Source organism: Dromiciops gliroides, chromosome X (assembly GCF_019393635.1).
Source record: "Dromiciops gliroides isolate mDroGli1 chromosome X, mDroGli1.pri, whole genome shotgun sequence".
Lineage (NCBI taxonomy): Eukaryota > Metazoa > Chordata > Mammalia > Microbiotheria > Microbiotheriidae > Dromiciops > Dromiciops gliroides.
Genome location: NC_057867.1, coordinates 81,352,847 through 81,365,805, shown reverse-complemented (window position 1 = coordinate 81,365,805; position 12,959 = coordinate 81,352,847). Strand labels below are relative to the sequence as shown.

At 41.0% G+C, this 12,959-nt stretch overlaps 1 long non-coding RNA gene across 1 annotated transcript in view; it reads right to left on the bottom strand.

The window, feature by feature from the left end:
* The window catches only part of LOC122733798, a 111,419-nt gene that overhangs the window by 40,807 nt on the left and 57,653 nt on the right, over positions 1-12,959 (bottom strand). The window lies entirely within an intron of this gene.

Here is a 12,959-nt window from a genome sequence, read left to right as displayed (position 1 = left end):
GAAAAAAAATTCAAAGGAAGGTGGGTTAGCGGTACCAAACCTGGAGCTTTACTATAAAGCGGCAGTCATCAAAACTATCTGGTACTGGCTAAAAAATAGAGTGGTAGATCAATGGAATAGGCTAGGCTCAGGAAATGCAGTAGTAAATGACACTAGTTATGTAGTGTTTGATAAACCCAAAGACTCCAGCTTCTGGGATAGGAACTCAGTATTTGACAAAAATTGCTGGGAAAACTGGAAGGTAGTATGGCAGAAATTAGGCATAGACCAACATCTTACATCTTATACTAAAATGAGGTCAAAATGGATACACGATTTAGACATAAGAGGTGATACCATAGGTAAATTAGGAGAGAAAGGAATAGTCTACCTATCAGATCTTTGGAAAGGAAAACAGTTTATGACCAAACAAGAGATAGAGTATGTTATAAAATGAAAAATGGATGATTTTGATTACATTAAATTAAAAAATTTTTGTACAAACAGAAGCAATGCATCCAAAATTAGAAGGGAGGCAGAAAGCTGGGAAACAATTTTTGTGGCCAGTACTTCTGATAAAGGCCTCATCTCTAAAATATATAGAGAACTCAATCAAATTTATAAGAATCCAAGTCATTCCCCTATTGAGAAATGGTCCAAGGATATGAACAGGCAGTTTTCTGATGAAGAAACCAAAGCTATCTATTCCCATATGAAAAAATGCTCTAAATCTCTAATGATTAGAGAGATGCAAATTAAAACAACTCTGAGGTACCACCTGACACCTATCAGACTGGCTAAAATGACAAAAAAGGAAAATAATAAATGTTGGAGAAGCTGTGGGAAAATTGGAACACTAATGCATTGTTGGTGGAGCTGTGAACTGATCCAACCATTCTGGAGAGCAATTTGGAATTATGCCCAAAGCGCGATAAAGCTGTGCATACCTTTTGACCCAGCTATACCACTTTTGGGTCTTTTTCCCAAAGAAATCATGGAAAGGGGAAAGGGACCCACATGTACAAAAATATTTATAGCTGCTCTTTATGTGGTGGCAAGGAATTGGAAGTTGAGGGGATGCCCATCAGTTGGGGAATGGCTGGACAAGTTAAGGTATATGAATACAATGGAATACTATTGTGCTGTAAGAAATGATGAGCAGGAGGAGTTCAGAGAAACCTGGAGGGTCTTGCGTGGGCTGATGATGAGTGAGATGAGCAGAACCAGAAGAACATTGTACACAGTATCATCAACATTGAGTGTTGATCTACTGTGATGGACTATATTCTTCTCACCAATGCAATGGTACAGAAGAGCTCCAGGGAACTCATGATAGAAGAGGATCTCCCAATCCAAGAAAAAAAAAAAGAACAGTGGAGTATAGATGCTGAATGAATCATACTATTTCTTTTGTTTTTGGTGCTGTTGTTTTTCTTTTTTGAGGTTTTTCCTCATTGCTCTGATTTTTCTCTTATAACATGACTAATGCAGAAATATGTTTAATGTTATTTTATATATATAAAACCTATATCAGATTACCTGCTGTCCAGGGGAGGGGGGAGGGAGGGGAGGGAGGGAGAAAAATCTGAAATTGGAAAGCTTGTATAAACAAAAGTTGACAACTATCTTTACATGTAATGGAAAAAAATAAATAAATTTAAAAATTAAAAAAAAAGAAAATGAATCTTGAAAAGAAACAAACAAAAAAGACAACATAGTAATCTGATTTTTATTTGCACAAGGGTTTCTAGTAACCTGAATTTTGCCTCAGACATTAAGATTTCAGGGGTTGAATAGAGGCAGTGTCACAAAAATGTCTAAGTCCGAAGAAGGAAAGAAAAAGGAAGTCTCCAAGCTCTAGAAAATATAGGTTTATTGAGAGAGGGCCTATCTCACAATAAAGCCGGTCTCTGGCAGGGGTGAGTTTGCAAAGACCCAGAGCAGAGCCAGAGACTGACATTTATATCCTACAAGGCTTAACTGCTCATATACACTACTCATTTTATTTATTTTTTATTTTTGGCAGGGCAATGAGGGTTAAGTGACTTGCCCAGGGTCATACAGCTAGTAAGTGTCAAGTGTCTGAGGCTGGATTTGAACTCAGGTCTTCCTGAATCCAAGACCAGTGCTCTATCTACTGCGCCACCTAACTGCCCCCTACACTACTCATTTTAGACAGAACTCCTCCCAGATTATCTTCTGAGTCTATTTCAAATAGTACAGAACATGAGCATTGAAAATGGGCATCATCTAAAAAAATCATGAACATGAACTTAGGGGTGCCCCACCACAGCTGGCAGTCAGCCAAATGTACAATATTTGTGGCAAATTCCTAAAATCAAACAATCTCCAATGATGACTGATTTCTTCAGCTTAGAGATACTATTCTTAGTACCTCATTGGTCATTTCATCGTATTACAAATGGACTTGCTTTGATGGTCAGGGGACAAGTTTATAATCCATAAGAACATATTACATAATCTCTCCTCTTATTTGTTGCATTACTATTAATGTCAGTTACTAAAGAAATAGGGAAAGCTCATTAAATCACATTCTTTTAGTCAAAGAACTGATTTGTTTGAAGTTGAATCACTTAAATCTAAGGATTGGGGAAAATTTCACTCACAGTAGATACAAATGTCAATGAAGCAGAGTCCAAGCTCTGCCTAAATGTTAGGGATTGTTTTAACCCACAATGTCTCACCTAAAAATTCTTGGAAGTTATAGAAGAGGGAGCCTTGTGCATTGAGGTGGGGCATTATATCATCCCTAAGATCATTTTAAATATGAGCTCACCATTGTCAGGTGATGTTACACTTAGAGAACAGATCACAGAATGTCAGGGCTGGAGACACCCTTAGATGAGAGAATGTGAGATCTGGGAGCACCCAGAGATCAGAGAAGATGGAATGTCAGAGCTGGAAGGGACCCTGGAACACACAATGTCAGAAGTGGGGAGGATCAGATTAGCATCACGGTATGCCAGAGATAAAAGGGACCTTGGAACCCAGAATGTCACTGCTCCAGGGGGACCTCAGGCTATCTGCCCACTGGCTCCACTAGAAGGGTTGTCACCACACAGACAGAGCTGGGAGGGTCTTCAGAACACTGAATATCCTTGCTGGAAGGGTATTTGCCTAAGCTCCCCAGTTTGTGCTAGAGATTGTCCCAATCAGGGAGTGGACTGGAGGTCAAGTCAATTAATACAGTTGCTTAGAATTTTTGATCCTTCAAGGCTAATTAAGACCAAACTCTTCCTCCCACCATCAGACCTCCTCCAGAACCTGGGGTGTATATGGTCCAAATGTAGTCTACCTGACCCTGGAGGAAGGTCCTCCTCCCAGTGATTTTTTTTTGCAGGGCAATGGGGGTTGAGTGACTTGCCCAGGGTCACACAGGTAGTAAGTGTCAAGTGTCTGAGACTGAATTTGAACTCAGGTCCTCCTGAATCCAGTGCCAGTGCTTTATCCACTGTGCCACCTAGCTGCCCCCTCCCCCAGTGATTTTTAGTAATAAATTAATTTAAAAGCAAAAAGGATTTTTCCCTTGCCCTCTTGTACAAATGAACCCATGGAAGTCCAGCAGAACTTAATTCCCTGCCTTTGTCTGAGTGACTGATGCTTTCTACTTTGGCTTCGTCACTGCACATTACTGATGAGGTGAATGATTTAATCAATATAAATGTGAAAGCATAAACAGGCACTGAAGATCCCTGTGACAAAAAGCCCAACCCCTGGGCCCCAGGATGCTTGTCTCTGGCTTGTTCAAAGGGCAGGGAGTAGGATGGGGGTCTCTCACAGAAATCCAGGTCAAGATAGCCACCCACCTTTGTTGGAATACAATGTCTCTAGAGGCAAAAAGTTTCTTCTAGCAAGGCAGCAGCAGCTAGCTCTAATCGCTGGTTGCCATGGTAACTGGTTGTTGCCAAAGATACCTGCAATCCTGAGTTGTTGGCATTCAGGCCACCTACTTATCCAGCCTCCATTAGGATCCCTGGGCCAGGAGGGGGGAAGGGCTTCTTCCCAGCTTTGTTCTGGACTGCCAGCTGGGTGCAGATCTAAATCACTAGGAGCTACAAAATATCAGGAGGTACCCACCCATGCACACCTATGTACACACAGGCCTATAAAGTGCATATATTGAGAGACAGAGAACAAAACAAAGACAGACATCGAGATGCAGAGACAGACAGAGGCAGACAGAGCCCGAGCCAGAGAAAGAGAAATACAGATGCTGACTGCAGAACAGTGTGCACAAGAAGAAAGATAAAGCTGCTGCCATGAGACATGCATCAGGGAAGGGGACAAACATCATTCCAGGCACGCTGGTGAGCTCCCTGATCAGCTCCTGGCCAGGCGAGAAGAGACCGAGGCCTAACAAGCTGAAGTTGTTGCCTGGGGTCTCACAGGTACTCAGCAGCAGAGGCAGCATTTGAACCCAGGTCCTCTGATTCCATAACAGGCACGACTCCCTCAAAGCCAAGCTTCTGTCCATAGGACAGTTCTACCTCCCAGAGCAGCTTTTGGCACCAAACCACGGTTGTCCCAGGAGGCACCAGAATTTGGCTTTTAATTCTCCACAAAAAAGGGTAAAAGACCTTAAGCTTGCATGTGATTAAGGAGGGTAATACTGTAACACATATAGGACAGCCTTTATTTTTGCTTCCTTTAGGAGAATTTCTCAAAATCTTGTGTATTCCTGACTGGGGTTCTTTGCTACTTGGATTCTTTCTTTTGAGGCTGCTGGCAATATTTTTTTCTTTGACCTATAAACTTGGAACTCTGGCTCTAAGGTTGCTGGGAGTTTTCATTTGGGGGGTTTCTTTCTGGGGGTGAACTATAGATCCTTTCCATTTCCTCTTTGCTTTCTGGTTCTAAGAGGTCACGAAAGTTTTCTTGTTTGATTCCTTGAAATATTCTATCAAGGCTCTTTTCTAGGACATGACTTTTAGGTTGTCCAGTAATTCTTAAATGTTCCCCCTTAAGTGTTTTTCCATATCACTTGTTTTTTCTATGAGATAGAATTTCTTTCATTTTATAAGAAGAACTTTTCATTGTCTTTTGTAAATGGTACATCATATTTATATTTCTAATTACTTATATCAATACAAGAGAGGACAAGCACATCAATGACTTGGGCATGCAACTAAAATACCTTGAAAATGAATAAATTCAAAATCCTTAATTAAACACCAAATTGGAAATCCTGAAAATCAAAGGAGAGGGTAATGATTGTAAGCAAGGAAACCATTGAACTAATAAATAAAAATAGAATCTGGTTGTATGAAAAATAAAACAGATAAAGAATTTGTCCATTTGATTAACAAAAGCAAAGAAGAAAAGCAAATTACCAGCATCAAAAAGGAAAATAGGGGGCAGCTAGGTGGCACAGTGGATAAAGCACCAGCCTTTGATTCAGGAGGACCTGAGTTCAAATCTCGGCTCAGACACTTGACACTTATTATCTGTGTGACCTCGGGCAAGTTAGGTAACCCTCAATGCCCTGCAAAAAAAAAATGAAAATAGTGAATTCACTATCAATGAAGAGGAAATTAAGACAATTGTGAGGAGCTATTTGGCCCAATTATATCGCAATACATTGTGCAATTTAAATGAAATGGATGAATATCTACAAAATATAAATAATCCAGATTAACAGAAGAGGAAAAAATATTTGAATAACCCCATCTCAGAAAAAGAAATTGAACAAGTGATCAATGAACTTTCTATGAAAAGATCGCCAGGACCAGATGGATTCACAAGAGAATTCTACCAAACCTTTAAAAACAATTAATTCCAATACAACACAAAGTACCTGGGAGTCTACCTGTCAAGGCAAACCCAGGAATTATAGAAACACAGCCATAAAATACTTCTCAGACAAATAAAGTCAGATCTCAACAACTGGACAAATATTAATTTCCCGTGGGTCAGCCGAGCCAATATAATAAAAATGACCATCCCAACTAATCAATGGAAATTCAAAAGAAGGTAGTCCTGCCGTACCAGATCTCAAACCATATTATAGAGCAATCATTATAAAAACAATTTGATACTGGCTAAGAAATAGAGTGGTCGATCAGTGGAACAGAATAGGTATGAATTATAATATATTAAATTGTTAAATTTTTATTCCTTAATCGTTTTTCATGTCACTTATTTTCCTACGATATCTTATCATTTCTTTCCTTTCAAAAGTTTAAATTTTCCTTGTTTTGTGTGTGTGTGTGTTCGTGGTACATCCCTAGTGATCCTACATACACCTTTCCTTCCCCAGAAATCCCAGAGAACCATCAGATATGCCCAATAATCTTTTAAAGAGAATAAAATAATCCACAGAACTGATTGAAATTTCGAAAAGGTCTGAAAATACGTGCAACCTGTAACAGCCATGGAGCTCTGGTTAGAAAGGGCCAGGTTGGGGGTGGGGGGGCGGGGGGGGGGGGAGTTCTCATATCGGTTCATTCAGCATCATGCTTGATCTCTGTGATTTTGTTACACTCACTTTTAACTTTTGGTGTTTTGTTTCCTTTTCCATGGTTGTGCTTACTGTGCAGTTGTTTTCTTGGCTCTGCTTCCATCATTCTGCATCAGATCACATGGATCTTTCCATGGTCCTCTGAATGCATCAGGGACATCACTTCTTATATTTCAGTAATATTTCATTATATTCATGGACCAAGATTTGTTTAGCCACTCCCTGTCATCCATGGGTATCTATTGGCTTCCACTTGTTAGTAATCACCACAAGTCCTTGCTAGAAAGATTTTGGAGAATATAGGGTCTTCCTTTTTATCATGTCTTCCTTGCGGTATAAGGTCAGCAAAGGAATCTCTTATTCAAAGGGTATGGGAATTTTAGTCACATTATTCGCATCATTCCGAATTGCTTTATGGAATGGCTGTACCATTTCACAGCTCCATCAACAATGCATTCATGTGTCCATCCTTCCCCAAGCCTTCCAACATTGACTGTTGTCATTTTTCCCAATTTGCAGGGTACAGGATAAAAGCTCAGGGTTGTATTCATTTGCATATGGAATTTTGAGAGCATAAAGTATAGCCTGCATAGTAACAATAATGGGCACAATGGATCTCATGAAATCTGCCCAGAAGCGAATGATGATGTAAAAGAAGAGAAGCAAAAACCAGTGACATTTAAAGAAAAAATATGCTCCCTACTCAAGAAACCCATCTTGAAGACAGGATGCGTAGAGACTGAGGAGAAGAGGTCTCCCAGAGGAATAGTATAGGACCAAACACCTTAGCACTACAATGTGGGAAATCATACAAGTAAACTGTCCAGACTTTCCAAAATCGAACATGAAATACCAATTGAAAAAATGCAAAAGTCACCTTCCCAAAAGAAATAAAACCGGGGGGGGGGCAATTTCTAAGAAACAGAGTGTTTGACTTTAATAACTAAATTGAGAAACACCAAGTTCTACAAGCAATGGACAGACGCTGGCCATGCCCTGCCTATCCGTGAAGCAGTAATATTTGTGGGAAAACAAATGGGATGGTGAATGAAAAGGGGATACGGCAGAGTGTGGGATGATGGATCTACCTGAAGATTAGCAAAGATGGCCAAGGGAATAAAGAGCCTTCAGGACTGGTGAGGAGCCGGAGGGAAGGATTTAAAAGAGGAAGAGGGAAGCAGGCATGCCCTGTTTTGGTACTTGGAGGGGGAATCTACTGGACTAACTGAGAGGGAGGAAATGGGGGAAGAATAAATAACCAGAAATAAAGGATGAAAAAAGCAACAAATAAGCAAAACCCACAGGAGAAAGGGATAATAGGAGGAAATCAGGGGTGTGGAGAAAAGAGCCATTGGGGTTAGAGCCCTTTGAAAAAAATACACTAAAGTAACTGAAGGAACATAGTATTGAATTTAGAGCCAAAGAGGGGGAAAATTATAACTTGAAATCCCCCTAATATTATCAATCCAAAACCAAATGTTTATTCAGTACCATCTATGTGCTAGGCCTTGTGTTCACTGCAGGAGATACAAAGGAGGAAAAAGCCATGCCCTTCCCTCAAGGAGATTTCAATCTAAAGGAGGATCCTTCGGTCTAATGGGGAATCTTACAGTCTACTGGAGGAACTTACAGTATAATAGCAGAGACAAACAGAGGAAAATGGAAACAAAATGAGAAAGAGGGACAGTTTGGAGAAGAAAACAAAATTCTACAATATGACATTTATAAAAAACACATTTGAAATACAAAGACATACATGAAATAAACCTGGGGAGATTGAAGAAAAAACCCCAATATATGATGCATTAATTGATTCCAAAACAGCAGACAGTGAAATCATGATATCTGATAAAGCAAGAGCAGATATTCAAACAATAACAAAATGCAAATAAAAAACTACATTGGACTGTAAGCAACCATAAACAGTAGGCAAATATCAGTAATAACAAACATTTACACTCCCAAAGCCTTAACATCCCAATTCATAAAGGAAACATGAACTGACCTAGCAGAAGACACAGTAACAGAGTAGTGATAAGACACATCAGCATACCTCTGAAGCACTGGGCCTGAAGTCAGGACAAAACCAGGAACTTGCTAGCTGTGTGATACTGAACAAGTGGATTCACCTGTGCATCCTACTTGTGAAATGGGGGAGAAGATCATCTGCCTCACAGGGTTGTTGTGAGGATCAAGTGAGATAATATTTGTAAAAGAGGTTAGCACAGGGGGCAGCTAGGTGACACAGTGGATAGAGCACGGGCCCTGGATTCAGGAGGACCTGAGTTCAAATGTGGCCTCGGACACTTGACACTTACTAGCTGTGTGACCCTGGGCAAGTCACTTAACCCTCACTGCCCTGCACAGAAAAAGGAGCAGGGTCCTAGGGAAGATTATGAGGACTTGAGTAGTCTTCAGATATCCCCCAAGTATGAGACCTCCTGAGTTCCCATCTGTGAGACTTTCCATGCCCTTAGGGGACCATGAAAATACATCAGTGGAAACAGGTGCCATTCAGTTAATAGATATTTTTAAGCTGCTTCTTATGTAGCAGGCTCTGTGCAACATGGGAAATATGAAGAACTGTATGACAGTCCCTGCTCCCTCACAGAACTCAGACTAATAGTGTTGACAAGAAACAACTATGGATGGATAGAGCACTGGTTCTGGTGTCAGAAGGACCTGAGTTCAAACCCGGCTTCAGACACTTAACACTTACTAGCTGTGTGACCCTGGGCAAGTCACTTAACCCCAACTGCCTCATCAAAATAAATAAATAAATGAAAATTAAAAAAAGAAACAACTATGGAGAAAAAAATCTATATACAGGCAATACTGGAAATAATCAACATAAGGAAGGTGTTACATAGAGACTTGTGGGAAAGGGAAAAAGCTTCCTATAGATAGTGGAATTTTAGCTGAGACTTGAAGAAAGCCAGAGAAATCATGTGGCAGAGATGAGGAGAGAACGTTCCAGGTGTGGGGGCCAGGCACTGAGAGAAAATGGCCAGATCTGGGAGATGGAGCATGTTCTGCTAGGAACAGCAAGGAGGCAGCTGTTGCCGGACTGAAGAGCACATCACAGGGGTGAGGGGGAATGCAGGAGGAGTGTGTAAGATGTAGGGAAACTGGGCCTGGGTGATTGGGAGGATGCTGGTACTTCCAACAGTAATAAGGAATTTTGAAAGGGAAGAGTGTTGAGGGTAGGGGGTAGAAAGAGTTCAATTTTGAATTCACTGTATTTAAGTTGTCTCCAGCACATCCAGTTGGATATATCTAATAGGCCAGTTGGAGATGAAAGACTGCAGGTCAACAGAGAGGTTCAGATTGGACAAGTAGATCTGAGAATCATATGCATAGAGATGATAACTGAATCCTTGGGAACTGTCAAGAACAGCAAGTGAAATAGTATGGAGACAGAAGGGAAGGCAGTTCAGGACAGAGCCCAGTGGGACACTCATGGCCACCAGGCATGACCTGGATGAAGATCCAGCTGAGGACACTGGAAAGGAGTGGCCATGGTGAGGTGCTCAGGGAGAGATACTGTCTTTTACCTTTCCTTCTAATTCTGGTGCTCAGTGCCAGTGCCTGGCACTTATTAGTCACTTAATAAATGTATAATAACCAATTAAAAGGAGAACCCGGAGAAAATCATGTCACAAAACTTTAATCAAAATTATCAAGAGAAGGAGAACAACAGTCGCTGCAAAGTGATCAGAAAACTTGAGGATTAAAAAAGTACGTTAGATTTGGCATCTAAGAGATGGTTAGGAACATTAGGAAGAGATGTTTCAGTTGACTGATGAGGACAGAAGGCAGAGTGTAGAGAGTTAAGGAGAGAGAGGAAAGCAAACAGAGGTGACTATTGTAAATCGCTTTTTCAAGGAGTTTAGCCACAAAGGGGAGGTCATGTATGGGATGATAATTAGAGAGGATGGATGGATCTATGAAGAAATTTTTTAAGGATGCAGGAGACATAGACATGGTTGTAGACAGGGGGAAGTAGGCAGTACATAGGGAGAGATTGAAGATACATGGGCATTATAGAGGGAGCAATCTGCTGGCTGAAATGAACTAGAAGGGACCAGTTTTGCATGCAGAGAGGGGTTTTGCTCAAGAAGGAGTAAGCACATCTCTATGTGTGAGACAGGGGTGGAAGAGGAGACAGTGCCAGAAGGCATCTAAGTGATGAGAGAAGAGGACGGGGGAAGGAGGAACTCTCAGAGAATGACCTCAACATTGTCAGTAAAAATGAGGCAGGTTCTCAGCTGGGTGGGTGGGTGGGTATGGGAAGGAGCCATGGAAGGTTTGAGGAGAGATGGAAATTTTCTGAAGAGCCATTGTGATGAGTGGGATAGGGAGTTAATTAGAGAAGTATAAAAAGATAGTCTTGGGTTCCAGGAGTAGCTCTGCCACCTTTGGGGGAAAACTACATGCTGTTTTAGTAGGGAAGGAAGAGGTATGGATCAAACCCATGTTCTGGAGGAAACAGGACTTGGAAATGAAATTTTAAAAAATGCTGTGGTGAATTGAACAAACACCAGCCCTTTCCCCATTCACTGTCATTGGTTTTCAATGAAATGGCTGTATGGCCCTGCCTTTCATTATTCTGTTAATATAGCAATGCAGGCATAGGAAGAATGAGGTTTTCTTGTAGTGATCTCCTTGACCCAGGTGTTTGAGAGCCTCTGTCCTTTTGTTTTTGATGAGGTTATAGGATACATTACTACCTGTTGTGATGACAGATGACCAGTGTGTGTCTTGTTGCTTCTAACCATGGTACACATCATGTTTTTGAAGAACCACAGGGTGGTTGTGCATGGTTGTGTCATGTTTCCTTTTGTGTCCAACTCTTTGTGACCCCATTTAGGCCTTTCTTGTCAAAGATACTAGACTGGTTTGCCACGTCCTGCTGCAGCTCATTTGACAGATGAGGAACTGAGGTAAAGAGGGTTAAGTGACTTACCCAAAGTCACACAGCTAATAAGAGTCTGAGGCCAGATTTGAAGTCATTAAGGTAAGTCTTCCTCACTCTAGACCCAGAGCTCTATCCACTGTGCTACCTAGCTGCCCATCCTTGTGCTACCATGTCCCCATGGGGTCCCCCTGACGCATATGTGAGTATTACTAGATGAGGTGCTTTACTGAGAGGATATCTGGCAGAGCTGTCCAGTGTCTTTGGTGCTGAAGTGACTTTTTATATCTGTTGATATCTCATCTAACCTAAGCTGTTGTGTAAATCCTTGAAAACTCATTTTGGCCAAAGTTAAAACTGGGATAAGGACTTCTCACCTTAGAGAGAGAGAGTAGGATCTATACAGGTATTTTTCTAAAGAATTCAATTCAAACCAATAAGTGGCTGTTGAATGTTTATGAGGTGAAATTTGATAATTTTTGGAAATGACTTTTCTTTTGATGTTTAAAAAAGAATTTCACCCCCCCCAACCTTTTAGTGTCAGAAGATCTAGAGAGATGAGGGCACACTAGTGAGATGGGAGTATAAGAGGCAGCAGAATCTAATGGATACACCACTCAATTCTGTGTTAGGAAGATCTGTGTTAACATCCTAACTTAGTAGGTGTGGACACTTATGAGATTTGTGATTTCAGATGATTCACATCACCACTCTGAGGGTCAGTTTTTTCCCCTGTAAAATGAGATGGTTTGACTAGCTGACCTTGGAGATCTCTTCCAATTCAATATCTTTTTTGCAATTATGTAAACATTAGTATATTAGTCATTTTGTATGAGAAATCATGCATGAAATAAAAATAAATGAAATAAATAAAGTGAAAAACAGCATGCTTCAGTCTGTATTCAGTCAGGACCAGTTCTTTGGAAATCGATAGAATGCTTTACCACTGTTAAGGGCTAAAATTCTAGCTAGTCTGTCTAAAATATCTAATGAGTGGTCGCCAATAAATTATAAGCTTTAGCAAGAGTTAGACTTTTAAGCATTTATTAAGGAGAATAAGAATTTGGTAAAGAGAGAAAAAGGCCTAGATTCCTATCTATTAAAGGGAGAGCGCATTTCTAGCTCCGCTCTCCACCAGAGTCCAAAGGAAAGAGAGCGCCAGTCTCTTCCTTCCTCCTCCCACTACCCAACGTCACTTCCTGATGCCAAAGAAAAGACTCCTGGTCTTGCCCTCAAAGACCTTCGCTTCATGGGTGGAACTCTTTTACAGTAAGTCTCCAGCAGGTGGTGTCATTCCAATCGTTACACCACAGCTGGTTTTGCCATTCCCCAACTGATGGGCATTCCTGTGAGTGGAGTCAGGAATACCTTCGTGTAATAATACCTCAGATATTTGCTAGTTATGTATCCTTGGGAAAGTCATTTAACTGCTTTGTGCCACTGTTTCCACATCTGTAAAAATGAGGTTGGCTGTGATGGCCTCTCATGTCCCAAGCCATAATTCACAGCACAACAGCCTGGATTCACTCTGTCATATTCTTCTCTTCTCTCTCCTTCATTGCTGCCTTGCCCACTGCCACCCCCTGC